Genomic DNA, 12,509 nt, shown 5'->3' with positions numbered 1-12,509 from the left:
TGACACACACACAGCTGAGCTGTTTTAGAGCATTACTTGAATTAATTCATGCAAATGGTGCATGAGAAACCTGCTATATTTCTATTATTGTACCAATACAAGCATCATCATGACATTTAGTGTCGTACAACACCGCTCATCTGTTCAGCAAGCCACCTCTGTATTTTATTAATCTACCAGCGTGTGTTTGTGAGAGTTTTTCTGAGCATGTTTCAGAAATCGTCACGCTTTCTCATTACTTCTAATTATTTCTCTGATTTGGTGGAACTCGCTTGCTTTGTGTGTTTGTTTTCGGTACAAGTGTGTGTGCAGATATGAGCGTGCGGAGTGAATCAGACTGCGATGCATTACAGAGGAACATCAATTAGATGATGCTCAGCAGGCGTGAGGTTCAGCGGTTGAATTGATTTCATCTGCATATAGATGATAGGTGATTTACACCCTCTCCTACTGATGAGACCTCACCACACACACTTAAACACGCCCCTCAGGTAGAGAATGAGTGTTTGATGAACTGAGGATGAGTGTAGATTCATATCAAAATCTATTTAATGCTTCTTGCTGCTCTAAGAACTAACAACTCTGCATTAATGTATGTGTGTGATGGCCTGAAAGCTGATGGGCCATATGGCATTTCTGATTTAATAACAAGTGTGTGTCTATTGATCCCTCCCCACAGGATCCATAATGCACCATGCTTTGCTGGAACTAGGCTTGATTTGAGATCAATTTGAGAGGTGATGTAAATTATTTAATGTTATTTTGTAAATTATTTTGGAAGAGAAAATGGACTGTGAATATGGATAAAAAAAATTAAACTATATATATATATATATATATAAATTAAATGAAAACATTAACAAATTTTAATTTTTATTTATAACTATTTAATAAATATTTATTTAAAAACATTTCCAAGCTGTGCAGATTTTCTCTGCTTGGAGAAGAGCTGGACATACACTACCGTTCAAATGTTTGGGTTGGTAACTTTTTAAAATGTTTTTGAAAGTAGTCTTTTATGCTCACCAAGGCGTCATTTATGTAATGAAAAATACATTAAAACAGTAATATTGTGAAATATTATTACAATTTAAAATCACTGTTTTCTGTTTTAATATATTTTAAAATGTAATTTATTTTTTGTGATGGTAAGCTGAATTTTCAGCCGTCATTCAGTGTCACATGATCCTTCAGAAATCATTCTAATAGGTTGATTTGGTGATTTGCTGCATGATATGATTGCTGCTTTTATTTTTATAATTTTTTTCACTCCAGGATTCCTTGATGAATAGATCATTTTTTTTGCAATAGAAAACTTCTGTAATATTATAAATGTCTTTTTATTGATACTTTTGATCAAATAAATGCATCATTGCTGGATATTTATTTATTATTATTTATATTATTAAAAAAAAAACATTATTGACCTCAAACTTTTATTATCGTTTTAGTCATATGTTTTAGTCATATGTTTTAGGCATATGTTTACCTGCATGTGATTACCGAATATTTGAATCATCCTAAAACACTTGGCTTTAAACAAATTTGTGGTTATTTGTGATAACTGTGAGTTCAGTAATTAATAGAATACACTTTACTTTCAGGAAATTAAGTTCCTGAAAGACACAGAAAATGTTACATTGTAGACATATACAAAATATCCAAATGTCCATCTGCTTTCCAGAATATTCATATGATTATTTACACTGTCAGTCTTCAAAAAGCACAAAAAATACCACAAAAGTACTCAATGTCCAGTGAGACTGAGCTAATCAGAAAGGAAGATTATCAGTGAATAGCTTAAATGTAACTTAGATTTTGGTCTGTTTAAAAATGTCATGCAGGTTTGTCATGACATTTCATTTTTGATTGATCTTTCCATTTAAGCAAAGTCACACACACACTTTACTCTTACAGCGGCCATGCAGACTACCGAAAATGCCACATAAATCTCTACGGACAAAATATTGCAGATGGGGTGTTCTACTAGGTTTAGAGAAATTGAGAGCGGATAAATGTATTAAGAAGATAAAATTATTTCCTTGCTTCATAATAAAATGTATTATAGTGTTAGTATTCCTTGAGGCCTCCCATCTCAAACAGTGTCTGACTGGACGCACAAAGCCTTGTCTTGGTATGGCATAATTACCTCTAAACAAATGGATATGTGCTGACTATGGCTGAATTTAAAATAAGCCTGCTCTGACCCACTACCCCCAATCAATGCTGGTCACATTATGTCTCTATTAATGAGATTCCAGCAACAATGCATGCTTAGAGAAAGCTAATGGGCTCTTACGCTATCCAAGACACCTGCAAGTGTTGCCTTAAAGAAGCTGTAATGTATTGGGAACAAGGCTGGGCTCAGGAAACACAAAGTGGTTTTTTGGCATAGAGCATTTCAAATGCAAAATAATGTTTGATACTGAGATTCACATCTGAAAGTTTTTTTTTTTCAGTGAAGATGAATTAAACTTTCTTAAAGAAGTGAAACATGCTGTTCACCCTGATTGTTAAAGAGATAGTGCCTCCAAAAATGTAATTAATGATTTACTCAACCTTTGTCTTCATACTTTTCATACTTTAGACCACAAAGGTAGATGTTTAGCTGGATGTCCTTGCTGCTCTTTTCCATAAATTAAAGGTAAACAGTGACCAGGGTCTGTCAAGCTCAAACAAAACAAAAAAATAAAACACTATAAAAGCAACTTAACATTAGTCAATGTGATCGTGTGCTATATTCCAAGTCTTCTTATAAATATTGTGCTAAGCGCCATTCACACAGAATGCGCTTTTGTGTTGACAAAGATGCGACGCGGGCAGTGGAATAGGTAAAACATGCAAGAAGATGGGAGTGAACTTCTTTTAACCTGAGCGCAGTGTTTTTAGAATGGCGTTTCATGCACGAGACACTGCAAGAGTCAATCATTCTTGTCTAGAACCTGTTACTTAGATTATAAGCACCATCCAAAGGGTCATAGTTTGACTTAGTGCTGGGCGGTATGACCAAAAATTGATATCATAGTATTTTTCAAAATTATACCGGTTTCACGGTACACAACGGTATTTTTTTTCATGCATGACCGGGTGTTAACCATATATTCTACTGATTGAGAGAGGAAATACTGCAGTATATTGACTAAGAATGCCCTATTTTACTGTCATGATGAGTGAATATAGTCAAAAAATACCACACTAAATAGTGACTAAACACGACCCCTTTTAATACATGTTAACCAGGAGTCACTCTCATTTATAATCGCGGCATCGTCTGATAAAATCAACATGCATCTACATTAAAGAGCGGCTATGCGGTTGTTTTGGCTATATTACTTTTTTGTCTCATGCAGCGCACTGCCTTCGTCTGAGTAACAAACTAAAAAAAACAACAAACAAAAAAGTGCATGTGATATTAACAGACGAACTACGCTCATATTTATAATTCCAAACAATCAGTAAGCGACAGGTGCTAGGAAACGCTGTTTTGTACTCATTTATTGACGAGTCGGCTGCGGTGCGGCCAACTGAATGCGCTGCTTCTCTGCCGCTCACTGCACAGAACAGACGCAGAGAGAGGTGACACTTCTCCGGGAAAGTCAGACCTCGTGTACGCGGGACAGCACTGGCGAAATCTTCCAACTGAACCATAGCTAAGGTTTATCCAAAAAAAGTCGCTAGGTTTGTTAGTATGAGTATTCTATGGAAAAAAGCCGCTAAAAGAGTCTGAAAGTTGCTAAATCTAGTTCTAAAGTAGAATTTAGCAAGTGTGTGTGTGTGAGACGCATGAGCTGATGGCAGGGGGCGGTGGATATTTGTGGTGGTCAATGTGGATATTGTGGATGAGTTCTTCTGTGTAATCACGTTCTATTAGTTCTACAGCTTCAGTTTCTGAACATTCACGCTTAGTAACACATACAGCTGTTCCCTCACCACAGTGCAACAGTGAAAAGGGACCCCTTTCAAACAGTCTCACGTTCCGAACGTTGTTTAAGCGACATACACCGGTATTGCGGTATTTGAAAAATTCATATCATAACAAAAATAAATTCGGTATGAACCGGTATACCGCCCAGCACTAGTTTGACTGGTTGTAATAAATCCATAATTATTATACACAGAGGAGAGGAGGTGTATCTCTATTGTAACTGGCTTTGTAGATAATCAATTACTTTTTTATCTGACAGTAGCGCTCAGCAGCAAAGCTCACCTTTATATTAAAGACTAATTAAACAGTTTTCCATTGATTCTCTCCTCTCTTTTCACTTACTAACACATCTCCATTTCTTTCCCTTTATCTCTCTGCATGAGAAAAAAGGGATCAATAGGTGCTCCTCATGGAGGGTAGCAGCAGATATCTAAAAAAGTGTTTGTCAAATTCATTTGTGAATGGCAATTAAACATTTTATTATTGTATTATTGCATTTTATTATGTGTATATCATTTTTTTTTCTATTAATTCATGGAGATTGACGTACCACTTGTTAAAGCATGACAGTCTATTATTATTCTACGGTCTATTTCAGGTAATCCTACCCATAAACAGAACATGAAGATAAAAAGAACTGTGCTTGGCCAGTTTACACATCCGTCAAAACATATTTTCCTGTTTGAATGGGTGGCTGTTGTCCAGAGTGAGCTGCATTGAGGACCAGACTTTTTTGCCTCAAGTCAAAAGTCTGTCTAGGCGAGACTAATGAGAGCCTGCCGGGCGGCGGGTGTCATGTGATGAGACGGGTCTTTGATTGCTACGACTACAGCATCTCCACCCTGATCTCTACACATAAACACTGTCTTTGATCAGCTCGGGCTCACACATGCTCACACAGAAAGACAGAACAAGGATAATACCGCTCTCTTTGCTCTACAGCAACAGATATGTAGATACGATTTTTAGTTTCAATAGTATTCTCATAGCTGGTGATAGTTCTGGGATTTGAGTTTATAAGGTTTTAAACGCATAAGGATGGAAGGCACAAGACTCTTGGACTCTTGGATGCCTTGTGCTGTGGTTCATTTTTATAGGAGCCGTTCTTGTGGTAACAGACAGCACATGGTAATCAACTACACTCCACTGCACTCAATTACAATCAGACATCTCAGAGACAAGAGACGAGGCAAACGAGACAGCTTGGCAGTACTACAATAAACAAATGTGCTAATTTAACATTGCTGGATTTAACGCAGCGTTTTAAATTACATTGAATTAAACTGTAGAATGACCTTAGTGAATTGAACAGGGCTAAACTGCGCTGAACAGAGCTTAACTGAAATGAGTTGGGCTTTGCTAAACTGAACTGAAATAAGCTGTAGACAAATGGATGAACTCTGAGTTGAATTGAGATGGTGTGGATGAACTGTACTGTATTGAATTGAACTAAAGAAAGCTGAACTGAACTGAGCTGCACTGAGCTGAACTAAACTAAGCTGTAGTGAACAGGTTTGAACTGAGATGTGCTGTACGGAACTGAACTGTGCTAAACTGAATTGAACTAAACTAAATTGAGCTGTACAGAACTGAGTTGAACTAAGATGTTGTGCTGTAGTGAACTGAACTGAACTGTACTCAACTAAACTGGGCTGTATTGAACTGGATTGTGCTGAGCTGAATTGAACTAAACTAAGCTGAACTGAATTGTGTTGAGCTGAGATGTGCTGTATTAAACTGAACTGTGCTGAATTGAATTGAACTAAGCTAAACTGAGTTGAGCTGTTATGTTGTGCTGTAGTGAACTGAACTGAGTTTACCTGAGATGTGCTGAACTGAACTAAACTGTGCTGAACTGAATTAAACTAAACTAAACTAAACTGAGCTGTACTGAATTGAATTGAACTAAACTAAACTGAGCTATACCGAACTGAACTGGGCTGTACCAATCTGAAGTGAGCACAGCTGAACTGAAATGAACTGAATGAGTTGAACTGCACTAAACTAAACTAAGCTGCACTGAATTAAGAGTGTGCATTAAAAAGACAGAAGTGATGCAGTGTACTTTAAGGACAAATTAGAGAAAAAAATTACTTGCACTCCTCACACGTCTTATCTATATCTCTGGCAACTTTTGGATTCAGTATTGAATACTTTTTAAAATGCTGTTTAGAGTGTTATTTAATGTCCTATTTAATTATTAAAGCATACTAAAATATTTAATGCCCATATATGAACAACTCTAACGATCGTGTCTTTAAACAATAGAGCTTTAAACAAGTCTCATCATTTATGACAAATTTGACAGTTAAAAGTACATTCCTGCCCTTTAATCTTCAGGGTTATTACACTGCACACAAGATCTTTATTTCTCCACAAAGACATCACTCATCTTTTATAAACTTGTCATTGTGTGATATCTGTAAAATGAGCTGAGAAACAGAGAGACTGTGTGTGTGTGTGTGTGTGTGTGTGTGTTGTGTAAATGATGGAGGCTGCAGCTCCTTCTGCGGCGCTGAGGATGATGGACATTTTCTATTAGCCGCTCTAACGCCACTCCCAGTATGAGAGATGAGTGTGTGTGCTCATGTGTGTTAGATGCAGCTCAGATATATCTACATTCCTCCAGACTCTTGGACTACACTATATGATCGACACGTCTCAGACAAGACACTTTATCACAGGAGAGTAAAATACTGTTAAGCCAATTATTAGGGGTTGGCTTAGGGTTCTTGCATATAATTATGTATAATGTTATATTATAGTAAACATGTAACATGTAACAAGGACACTGTTAAAGAAAGTGTTACCCAATATTGTAAGGCGTTGCATTCCTCAGCAGGTTTCTAAATGAGCATGTCTGCTCACTGGTTTCAGCTCAGTCCCTCTCTCCTAATTAGAGGCTTATTATCTAAACAGCTGTCTTCCTGATGCCCACTCCAAATATGGGGGCATGTATAAACTTGCGCGCGCACACAGAGTCATTACTGAGACATTAAACTATAATAAAGTGCTACATCTGCCTGCTGGGCTGAAAGGTGCAGTGCTGCTGCATGTAGCAAATAATGATTTTATGATTTAACGCAGCATGAGCAACCCTCTACGGACACCTTGGCAATTGAATTGCCATTGGCTAGTATATTTTTTTGTCAAACAAAACAAAACAAAACTGCTATAAGAAACAGAAAAGATTATTCATTGTTTACCTGGGTCTTCAGTCTATGCTTAGCTCACCTCAGCTCTTCTCTCTCGAGTCTTCGGGTTTGAGTCGTTCGTTCATCACGTGACAGCCCCATAAACTTAACTAAAGCAGTCTGAGCCGGAAAGAGCATTGATTAGTTCATCTCTCGAGTCTTTCGAATCATTCGTTCTTTTGTCACGTGACGTGACAGCATTGGATAGAGAAATTAGTTCATTTACAAGCTTCCTTACAAACGGGTGCATAGTTGTTATTATTATCATCATCATCATTATTATAATTATTATTTACTCTTACAGTTACGTGATGCATTTCTGGTCTCAAATTGTAGCTTTTTACTTCTTACAGTTTATATATGTGTGAATTTCTGTCATTATGGTTCTTTTCCATAACACTGAATGTTGTAACAACGGTAACAAAGAGTTGGTTATTATTATTAAGTCTCTTTCCGGCTCAGACTGCATTGGTTAAACTTATGGGGCTGTCACGTGATGAACGAATGACTCGGAAAAACCCGAAGACTCGAATCAGGTGAACTACTTGACTAATTCCAGTACAGAACCTATAGGATGTTGCGCATGCATGACTGAACAAATCACTCCCCAAGACGACTCGTTCTACCCGAGTCACGGGGGGTCAAAATGAACGAATCGTTCAAGAACGACCCAACACTAAAAACCCGGCAGTTCTTAAAAGCTGAAGAATTCCAAAGGAAATCGTTTACATGTTATATTCGGGCCAAAACTGTGAGAGAAAGCGACGGCGAGTCGTGCGCCTTCACACTAGAGCTTACGTTACGCCAAATACACAAACACAAATACACAAACATCCATTCAAATGAACTGAAAAATATCACTGATCGCTTGATGGAGAGTGAAACTCTGAAGCGTCAGAGTGTTCTGTGAGTATATCTGTGCTAATTATATACTCAGCCTCCAACTCACACACTGGCGAATAAAATCTGAGAATTTATTAGCCATTGGCTAATATTAGACATCATTTAGTCACCCAGAGTGAAGATTTAGTCGCATATGCGAGTGATTTACTCGCAATGTAGAGGGTTGATGAGGGTGAAACGTTAACTCGCCAGATGTTGCTTGTTTGTATTTGTGTATGTGAGAGTGGTCACACATGTGTTATGTAGGTTTTTCTGGCTGCCCACCACCAACCAAATGTATAACTAGGTCTGCATAAGCTGGTGTATATTAGTTAATTAAATGGTTGGTATTATGGGAAAAAAAGTCCATACTCTTTTTTTTGTGAGGTCATTCAGAGCCACCCTGTTGAAAAAACCAGCATATGTTGGTTAGGTATTAGCTGGTCCTTTGCTGGTTTATGCTGGTCCTTTTGCTGGCTTATGCTGGTCATGTGCTGGCAAAGGACCAGCATAAACCAGCAAAAGGACCAGCATAAACCAGCAAAAGGACCAGCATAAACCAGTAAAGGACCAGCTTAAACCAGCATCCCAGCGTCAAAACATACCTAACCAGCATATGCTGTTTTTTTCAACAGGGCATAAACAGTAAACACATTTACTTACTTTTTGTTTACATGTCAATGCAGTTCTGTATTTAATAATTTGGTGTTGATGTTGTTACTTATTTTTAGGTCAACCAGTCATAACAAATGTGATTTAAATATAGTTCTGTCATGACAACTCTCAGAGGGATTGGCATGGTAATGTACATGACAATGTTAATGTATTTGGTCTTGGTGGAATAGATTTGCAACGCTGCTGCTGCTGCTGCGGCAGAGCAAGTACACAAGACTTGCTACTGCCAATACATCCACAACATGCTGCTGTGAGAATGTAAGAAATATTACTGCTGCAAATATAACATACATGAAATAACCCCCATACATGAATCACCTCGTAGTAGATCTATACAGGTGGAGCTGGGGAAGGTGGAGGGTTTCTGAAGCAAGCTGCAACTGCTACGGCAAGCACTAGTCATATATTTGAATGTTGAGCAGCGAGCTCATTGGCTACTGATACAGGAGAGAACCAATCAGCTGTGCCATGTGATAATGATGTCATTAGGTCAGATTGAGTTAGACCTATCGAACTGCGCCATCTAGAGTTTCATGCCAGAACTCTGTATAAGTCTTAAAGGTACAGTATCAAAAACAGCCTGTTCAGTGTTAACGCAAAGGCCTAACCAAGTGTGATGGAATGAAGGGATATTTTTTACTATAGAACGGAATCTTAGGCACTTCTTTTGGTCCAAAAAAAACTTATATTCACACTATGGCCATCACAATAGAAACATTAAAAGTGCCTAAAACACTGCACATTGATGCATTCGGCCTTCAGCATTCCTCAGAGTGTGTCAGGTACAAAATGAGTCACAGGTGTTGATATAATTAGTCTGTGAAGTTGGGAGAAACCAAAAGAACCATTTCAGAGAGACATATAACCTTGTTAACCATTATAAAATATGACTTACGAAAAACTGTTCTGCATTATATTTTAGTGTAAGTGTTAATGCATATTATGTGTATACTATATATTCATATTTAAACATTTGAAATATATTCACCTTTAATTTTTACTTGCCATAAGGCAGGTGACACAGATGTCTGTCTTTTTATTGCATATACAACTGCTCTTTCCTCAAAAACGATGTTCCTTCTGGCACTGAGGGCCTGGAAGGTATAGCCGCTGTGGGACGTTATGAGAATTCAATACAGTCTGTTCCCTCTCTCTGGGGGTTCTGATGGCACCTGTTCTTCATCATGTGCTCTGTACTCACTCAAGGGCAATGGCACCCTGAACACTCCACTTACTCATTTTGTGTGGGTTTGTTATGAATATGAAATGTATTGAAACTTGGCAAACTAAGTTGAACTGCTGACGTGAAGTTCTTGTCTACAGTAGGGGAAATATCAGACCAAAAAAGTTAGTTTCTGTTTTAAAGAGTAACCTATTTAAGACATGACTTGAAAGCGTAGCCAAAATTCCCTACACAGCATTTTACAGAATTTTTTGTAATGAAATAAATGATACCATTTATTGTTGTAGTTCTATGTTACATAGAATGTGTAATCAGTTCAATCAAATCTTTAAAAAAGAGCCAGTTTAAGTCCACAATTGCAGCTCGAACATCATTAGTTTAAAAAAACAAACTGAAAGCTCAGAGTTGTGATGGATCTTCAGGTCTACTACATAAGTAGCTGACACATTATCTTCCTGATCAAGTAACTGGCAAACAAAATATGCCCTGCTGTGCGACTTTAATAGGAAAAAAGCCATTTGCGAATGTATATGTAAATATAGAAATATTACTGGAGATCTCATGTCAAGTGTGTGTTTTTGAAGTGTTTAGAGTTTGACCAACCACTCAGGAAAGGGCTGCAGAATAGATACAAGGTATATGGGCATCCTTTTAATTTTAGCCTAGGAGGGACATTTGCCCTTCCAGACAATCTAAGGCTCAAGATATTCCAAAATATTTTCACTTGGTTTGTATGTGGCAGAAAAGAGAGTATGTATGTATGTGGCTTCTCTACAGCTGGCTTGGATCTTCAAAATCTAGTCTTCATTTTGTAAATGAAAAAAATTAAAGAAATCATTTTGAATGATAAAAGTGAATTTAGGCGTCACAACATCATAATTTATGCTGGTATGAAAAATGGATATAAAATTTGAGATTTAGTAGTCTCCGCTTCACGTCTCCAGTCCACCCATAGAGGGCGATGAATCTCTTCCCCTCCTCCATCTCCTATACAAGGAGAGAGAGCTTTGTGATAGGTTCCCACTGTTAGGCACGTTTCTTCTGCAGCGTCCCAGTGCTCAACCTCTCTGTCTCTCTCTCTCTCGGTCACTGCAGAGCGACACTCTCTGTTACGGCAGTGTGCAGAGAGACAGTCTGTAGCACTGAACCTATCTAACACTGCTAGGAAACCTGCACACTGTGGCCGTAGACCTGTGGAGACCTGGACTGCACACACACTCATGCAATCACAGACATGCTCAAATCATCGCCTGCAACATCTGGCTGAGCCGTGCAAGAGAAGCTCCGTTCCATTGTGCTCTGTGAGTTGACTTATGAATTGTGTGTGTGCTATGGATTTGAACGAGGCTTCGGGGTCTGCAGTCTTGATTTATTTCTCTCCAAGGCGCTGAGTGTGTGAGACTCATCAATTTGTGTGTCATTTGGTGTTAATTTCATGTCCTGTGTCATTCAGACAGAGCTGTGTGCCGATGATGTCTGTGTTGGATTTTTATGCGTGATTTGATTGTAAACCAGAGGTTTTCTTTAACTGATTGTGTGTGTGTAAATAGCATGATTGTCATGTCTGGTTAACCGGCATGTCTGAAGTAGGTTATTCTAGACGCATCGGGCTTGTTCTACATAGAGTTTTAAAATCCACCGGTGTGTACATGAGTGCATACATGAATCGATGGGTGATTTGTGTGTTTGTTGGGTGCACATTTTAAGCATGGAAAACCGGTTTCTCAAACCCACATGAGCATAGTTTCTTAGTGTGACATCTTTTTAGGCACTGTCCTTATGCTTTTTGACGACATATGACTGCGCCGATAATGCATTTCAGCCAGACTGTGTGTGTTTAAATTATGGGTTAGGGAATAGTTCTCCCAAAAATTTACATTTGATGTTCAGGAGGAGAAATTTTGAAATATGTTCATGCTGCCCTTTTCAATACAGTGAAAGTGGATGGGGACTGGAGATTTTGAGCTTCCCAAAATTATTTAAAAAAAAAAACTCTATATAAGTAGTCTGTATGACTTATATGTCTTATAAAAGCCATATGATAGATTTGTGTAATTTTAAGCCACTATTACCAACAAATCTTGTTTGATAGCCGTGGTCATCTTTCAAGGGAATGAGGACTGGGATTGTCAATGAAAGTGGATGGGGACTGGAGATATCAAGCTACAAAAGGACAAAATCATTATGACATTAAAACATTATAAAAGAAGTCCATATGACTTGTGCACTGTATTCCAAGTCGTCTGATATCATATGATCACTTTGTGTGAGAAACAGGCCAAAATTCTCTGAAAAAGTCATTCTTTTCTGAATTGTACTCTCCATCATAGATCTCAAATCTTATTTGTTGATGCACATATTCACATTTGACACATGAAGATGTATCACACTAAGTAAAAGCAATGCCACCAAACATCACTGTTCTCACTAACCTTGTAGCTAATTGTGATGCACCAAGTTCGAATATAACTCTTAAAACGTTATTTTTTGGATGAACTGGCCCTTTAAGGATTTAAGCTTTGCTGTCAAATTTACTTTAAATTGTTTAAATTGTTTGTTGGAAGGATTTAGACATTATTAGAAGCGCTGTATGTTCTCACTTGTTATAACTATGCAATGCACTAAATTCGAATAAAGTTAAGTTTTTTGT

The 12,509-nt window shown here is 37.8% G+C and overlaps 1 protein-coding gene across 1 annotated transcript in view; it reads left to right on the top strand.

Annotated features, from left to right (window-relative positions):
* The window catches only part of LOC107590979 (membrane-associated guanylate kinase, WW and PDZ domain-containing protein 2-like), a 189,141-nt gene that overhangs the window by 14,728 nt on the left and 161,904 nt on the right, over positions 1-12,509 (top strand). The window lies entirely within an intron of this gene.

Source organism: Sinocyclocheilus grahami, unplaced genomic scaffold (assembly GCF_001515645.1).
Source record: "Sinocyclocheilus grahami isolate Dianchi unplaced genomic scaffold, SAMN03320097.WGS_v1.1 scaffold135.1, whole genome shotgun sequence".
Lineage (NCBI taxonomy): Eukaryota > Metazoa > Chordata > Actinopteri > Cypriniformes > Cyprinidae > Sinocyclocheilus > Sinocyclocheilus grahami.
Note: the sequence above shows the minus strand (reverse complement) of the source record. Positions and strands in the feature narration are given on the sequence as shown.